The following is a 6,611-nucleotide window of genomic DNA, read 5'->3' as shown; positions in this document are numbered from 1 at the left end:
AATAAAATTGGGTTGAACCCGTTGACCAGGTTTATATGTTTTATAATTTTATTTTTTATTTTTAACATAAAATTGAAAATATTAAAATTTTTTCATCTGGCAGAGGAGCATTGTACCCATTTTATTTTTTTAATTGAATACTAACTTTTTCCCCTGATCAAACTTCAACTTTCAATCTTATCTATAATTTTTATATCATGTTGATCTCTACAGGAATGCTGAGATTAAAAAAAAACAAAGAAAAATATTATGAATGAGAAAAATACTGACATTACCACTTCCTTCGCCTTTACATTTTCTTGGAAACCAAACAAGTACAAACCCACTAAATATTGTACTGAAATAACCATACTAGCCCCACTAAATATTAGACTAGATAACCATTGACGGACTCAAAACCGCTCAATATCTTATCCAAAACAACAGTATTTCTTAGGATTAGCCTCCAAATCATCCAAAATCATTTGCTCAGCAACATGTATCTACACAACAAAAGAGTTTATAATCATGATCATGATGATATAGTAAATACTAAATATTTGATCATACTGAGCAATAGAGACTCACCTCCATATTTTGCTAAAATATACTTGAATTGGAGAATGGTCCTGTTCAAGATTACATACATTAGTTGATCTATCATCCATGCTTATTCAACCTCGAGTTATTTTTCAAGATGGAAGGAAACAAAGATAGCTGGTTTTTTTTTTGCTTTTATAACAGTTTACAGCACCCTGTTATCTAGACTCCGAAACAGAGACCATGCTCCACGACAGGAATCCATTTCATTTTCTTTAATCAACGTCAGATATCATGTTTTCCTTCGTTTCCTCATGAGCCAAACAACTAAAACCACAATAGATTCTATTCAAATACAGAGAAAAAAATCCACAAAATTCAGAAACTTGAAGACTAATATGGAACCAAAAATACCCATAGAACTCCAAATCTGTAATGGAAATAAGAAAAAAACTTACCTTATGTCATTCAATACAAGAAAGACCCAGGAAAGCCATACGAGCAAACAAAAGACAAATCATAAAAGAAAGCAAACAAAAACATTAGTAACATTAGTTCCTGAAAACTAATTAAATATGAGCAAAGGGAATTTGAAGTGGAGACTTACACGAGCATTGAAAACAAATCGGTTCACGCCCTTTCAGTCATCCAAATCGTAAGCTGTAAAATGCTTGCAGCAAGCCAAAGCTTGAAGATGGGAGGCAGGGTTCTTATCCAGATTTGGGCAGCTAGGGTTTGAGAACTAAAGATAAGTATGTTTTTATAGTCAGACGGGCTGACACCGAGAACACAAATCCGCTACTAGTCGGGTTGGAGATCCGAAAAACTAAAGTCCGATAAAAATCGGGTCGGGTCGGATTATTGTAATCAGATTCGACGGTTTACCGGGTTATATGCACAGCCCTAGTAATACCTGGATTAATCTTATCACGCTGGCGGATAACTAAAGAATGTCCAAACTCATCTACTGCATTCTTATACAAGTCAAGTTTTGCAATGATATTGTCTTGATTATCGGGATCAAGTTTCATCTTCATAACACAGCTGTTGAAGCCTCTTACGACATCATTTTTATTTTTAAAGTTGGGGCTATAGTAAATTCCAAGGTTAAGAAAACAACCCGCCGCAATGGACTGTGAAGCTGCTTATCCCATCTAGAATCAACGATCCTGGTGAATGGACTGAATAAACTAACTTTGTTATTGCATCTTGCTTTTATGTTCTCTTTGGATCTTTCCATTGCTTCATACAAGTATCTCATTGCTTGCTTCTCATTCTCGTCAATAAGTCTTAGAACACGAACCAAAGGCTCACTAACTTTAACAATAAATTGACATTGAGCCCAAAACTCTTTATCTTTTAAATCGATCTCAACTATCTCCTTCCCTATGTTGCTCTTAGAATAATTTGACGCAATCCATTTATTACAAGTAAACATTTGTTTGAGTTCTTTCTTAAACAAGAGCAAGCATTGGATACTTAAAATTATTTTCGCAAATCTTGTAATTGCAGGACGACACAAATCATGACTTTTGGTAAAGTCTTTTCTCATCAATGCCAAAACTCAACCATGGTTATAGATGAACTTTGTTATCTTTTTTGCATTTTTTATAGTATCATCAATAAGGGGAAAATATCTTGGATTAGAAAAATTCTCCAACATTAAGTCTATGCAATGAGCTGCACATGGGGACTAGTAGAAAGAGCCATACATCATTTGTAACTTTTTTTCTACAGCTTTATAACTTGCATCATTGTCCGTTATGAACTGCACAAGATTCTCAGCTCCAATTTTTTGAACAACCTCATCAAAGATATTAAACAATGTTTCAGTGTCTTTTCTAAGGCCAGATGTATCAACAGACTTCAAAAACATTGTACCTTTCGGATAATAAACTAGAAAGTTGATTATTGATTGTTGCTTCTGGTTTGTCCAACCATCTGTCATTAGTGAACAACCGGTCTCATTCCAAACCTTCTTAATTTGTTGCAAATAATCTTGAACCTCATCCATAGCCATCTTTAACAAATTTCCTCTCAACTCATATAAAGAAGGGCCCTTGAATCCTAACCCGATGGCAGTCATGGCATTGATAGCTGGTCGATAAAACTTGGATTGAGCCGCATTGAAAGGCAGATTAATATCATACCACTAGCATGCTACAACCATCTTTGCTTTTACAATCATCTTATTTGAACACATAGAACTTTTAATTGAAGGTTGGGCCCCATGAGTTATTCTTGAAGCAAAAAATCTACTTAATACCCCCACTGACTTTCCAGTTCTAGATTCTTTCGACTTCCCCTTACCTTTTGAAAGCTGAGACTGCCCCTCCATACCATTACTATCATCAATATCATCAGATGTTAAATCTATATCGTCTCCAATTTCTGACCTTATTTTTCTTTTCTTTTCTTTGTTTTTTTTTCATGTCATCAAGCAACTCTTTCATTTGGCATTTTACATCTTCTTTTACATGCTTCTACATTGCCTGGAATCCCAGCTAGATGATACTTCAACCGAGTGATCCCGCCATCTCTAATTACTTTATTACAATATAAACATTCAGCATTATTTCTTGCCTTGGCATTACACGTGCATGGCCCATGCTGGATCTTCTGATCTTACAGGAGCAAGTGTTGGAGTTGAAGTCATACCACCTGTTAATTGACAACTAGATATTGTTAACTATTAAAGTATAAAAAATTAACACTTATAAGTAAGCCATTGAGAAGAAACTCATCAATGAATTCATGGTCAAAGAGGTAATTTTATACATCTTCACTTCGGTGATTCTGCATCAACGAATTCATGGTCAAAGATTTGATATGAATGGTGTGTTTTCATTATTATTTCAACTATTGATTTATTTACCACTAGTCTTGAATCAATTGGTTATGTCAATGTTCTCATTTTTTCAATTGCTTCCTATGCAATAACTCTTATCGGTAATATGGGCTCCTAAATTAATTTTCATAGTACTACGCTCAAAAGTTACATTTGAACTTCTCAGCTTCTTTGTTTGTTTCAATTTTAATTCAATGTGAAGAAGCATGGCTTAACCAATGAATGGGGAAGCGACTTAACTATAGTTTCATTCTATTTATCAATTTATAAAATTAATTATACCAAAAAGTCTCATGTTTGATCAACAACGTGAAAACACAGGAGGCGGCATCAGATACCTTGAACACATGGATAGAGGGAGCTCATGGGATTGTCATTTAGGCAACCCGCCTGATTTATTCAGTTCATTGAATTCTGGCAAGGGATATATCATATGATTCCATGTCTGGGAGCAATGTTTACTTGGCGAACTTGTCATTGATTCTTTAAACTAATGTTTTGAAATTCACAAGCTTGTATTCCTAAGTTGGCAAGAACTATATCAGATTTGGTGGTGCAGCTCTTTTTGTTTTTTGTTTTTTCCATGTAGTTTGGTAACTTGTGCCATTTGATGCTGTTATTAAATCCATATGTATTGCGTTGAAAATAGCTGCATATTAAATCCATATTTTTATCACAGATTTTGCTTATAAAATACCAAGTTTCGAATAGAATCAGACAATCACCCCAAAGCTATAGAATTATAGATACAATGTAGAATCTAAAAAAAACAAACAATATAAAAATATAACCTAAAATATCTATAAAAATACAATTTTGATTTATTTATAAAAAAAAGTAAGAAAAAAATCAAATTAATTAAAAAATTACTAGAGACGACGGTGGACGTGTTAGGAACCTCGATCAAGTCCCTAAACACTATGATCTCTACGCCAATGGTAGCCTTGTGATGACCGAACCTTTGTTCCTCTCTTGCTTGGTTCTCGATCAATGGTGGTCAAGATGACCACTTTGGTATGGTGAGATTAGGTGTTTAGGCTAGGATGGATGTATGGAAGGGTGGACTAGGTCAAGGAAGTGTATGGGCTACAATGGAGTAAGGGGCGGATGGCACTAGTGGAGGCTAGGGTTGGCGCCACTTGGACTTGGGGTTTAGGGTTTGGAAAGGTTGATGGACAACTAGGGTTTTGGTTTAGGGTTTGGAATTAGGCTAAGAGTAATGGGTGGCTAGGGTTGGTCGAGTATGGCTAGTGAGAGATTTTAGGAAAGTTTCCTAAAATCTTGGAAGTCAATGGGGAATGGTTATGGCCGGCTATAGGGAATAAATCAAATTCTTGATCCATGGCTTATACACGTGTGATCTTCAAACTAAAACATCTCATGGTTTAAAAATGTGTCCTAAAGAAGATCCAACCATCAAATTTAAAATCACATGGCTAAAATTTAATAAAACATGGATCTAACTCAAAAACATCAAATTTTAGGCCTAACCGAAATCCTCTTGCATAGAAAATCATATCTTTAAAAATAATACTAAATATCTTCGAAATAACATCCTAACATGTATATAAGAGGCTTAGGATCATCATATAAAAATATCAAACCCTTTGGAATAAGATTAAACCACGAAATATTCAAACTTTCACAAAACAGAAACTGTTTTTCCACTTCCAGTTTTCAAGTTTCTAACTCTAAGAAAATCTATCATCAAAAGCTTTATTCATGCAACAAAACCTCAATGAACATTCATAAACACATATTAACAACACTCCATAAAATTTTCGGACCAAGATATGTCCATTAGCTTGGTCAAAACTTCCAAAACATAACATACTCTCCAGTTTCACACCCAGAATGACCTTTCCATGGTTAAAAATACTTTTGACCAATCAAATGAGCATGGAATGAGACTAATAAGAAATACATGGAAACTAGACTCAAAGACGAACAACTTATGTGAAGGAATCATCTTGGGAAAATACTTACAAAGGGTCTAAAATGGCCACGCAAAATGTCCCAGAAATCTGCCCGAGAGAGCTCTTTTGGGTTTCTCTCTAAGAACGGGGGAAAAGAAGTGATAAAATGGAATGAAAAGTGCCTTGCACGACTATAGACTCCTGGAGGGGGAAGTTGTGGGCTGGAATGACCCTTGATTGGTGGTGGCTATGTGACATAAAGTGGGGAATAGTGAGGGGCAAAGACTGCCTGCAGTAGCTGTGAAAGATGGAGGTTGATGGAGTGGCTTTCTCCTTCACATCAAGGCACTATTGGGTGCAGCCAATGGCAGTGGATGGTCTGCCATGTGGGGGAGGAAACTTCTCCAAGAAGTTTTGTCAAGGTGGCCAATTTCGTGGGCCTTGGTGGGCCCCACCAAGTGGGCTTCAATTTGGGGTTTAAAGGGGGTTTGGTTAGGGTTTTGAGATGCTATCAAGCCCAAAACCAATTTTTCTTGGCCCAATCAAATTTTCAAGATTTAAAAGGTTGGATAATGATGTCATAACAATGATTTGATTAATTAATAGCATGTGGATGTGATTTAATCAAGTGATTAAACACAATGCTAGAAATCGGATTAAAAAGGGTTTGGAGGCCAACTTTAGGGTTTGGGAAAACCGTTTAGGGTTTTGGTTTCAACCAAGCTTTTGGGGTGTCAATTGGATTCCAACCGTTTAGGGTTTTTCTAGGGTTGAAACCCTCTTTGGTCTGGCACAATTTAGCTGATCAGATGAAACAGAGATTTGCTTAGGTGGCATGATCTCACACATTGACTTCCTTCACAAATCCATCTAATGGTTCCTATGGTGCCAAGTCTCTAATACTATTCACTATGTGTGGCTAAGATCTTGCTAAGTGTCCAAATAAAACTCTTCCAACCTAATTTGCACATTTCACACTATGATTTTGAAAACACTGCACTGGGTGCGCTTATCGAGGTTATTATTCACTCCAAAAAACATACATAATAAACTTAGTACTAAAAAATTCTAAATATTCATATTAACCTATAGTGAAAATCGTTTACTGAGATTCAATCCCGAAGTGCCCCTAAAAATAAATTTCATAATTTCCAACAGATGTTTCGTCCGAAATTATGAAAATAGGCTATTGCGCCATAAAATCCTAAATAATCCACTGAGTCTAATGGTGCAGACCATAACGCATTCTGACACTTCTAACTATCTCAAATAATTAAACTCATAAATCTAGCACCATAGTGAGTGATAACACTGATTATGATGACAAA

General features: G+C 35.6%; 1 long non-coding RNA gene across 1 annotated transcript; it reads right to left on the bottom strand.

Annotated features, from left to right (window-relative positions):
* Positions 1–283: 283 nt before the first annotated feature.
* LOC108980042 lies at positions 284–963 on the bottom strand. The gene is made up of 3 exons (XR_001994321.2): positions 734–963; positions 568–608; positions 284–467 (listed from the first exon to the last, which is right to left on the bottom strand). It is a non-coding gene; the product is annotated as an uncharacterized LOC108980042 (long non-coding RNA).
* Positions 964–6,611: the final 5,648 nt, after the last annotated feature.

This window comes from Juglans regia, chromosome 12 (genome assembly GCF_001411555.2).
Source record: "Juglans regia cultivar Chandler chromosome 12, Walnut 2.0, whole genome shotgun sequence".
In the NCBI taxonomy this organism is placed as follows: domain Eukaryota; kingdom Viridiplantae; phylum Streptophyta; class Magnoliopsida; order Fagales; family Juglandaceae; genus Juglans; species Juglans regia.
The sequence above is the reverse complement of the archived record's forward strand: the minus strand, read 5'-3'. Positions and strand labels throughout refer to the sequence as shown.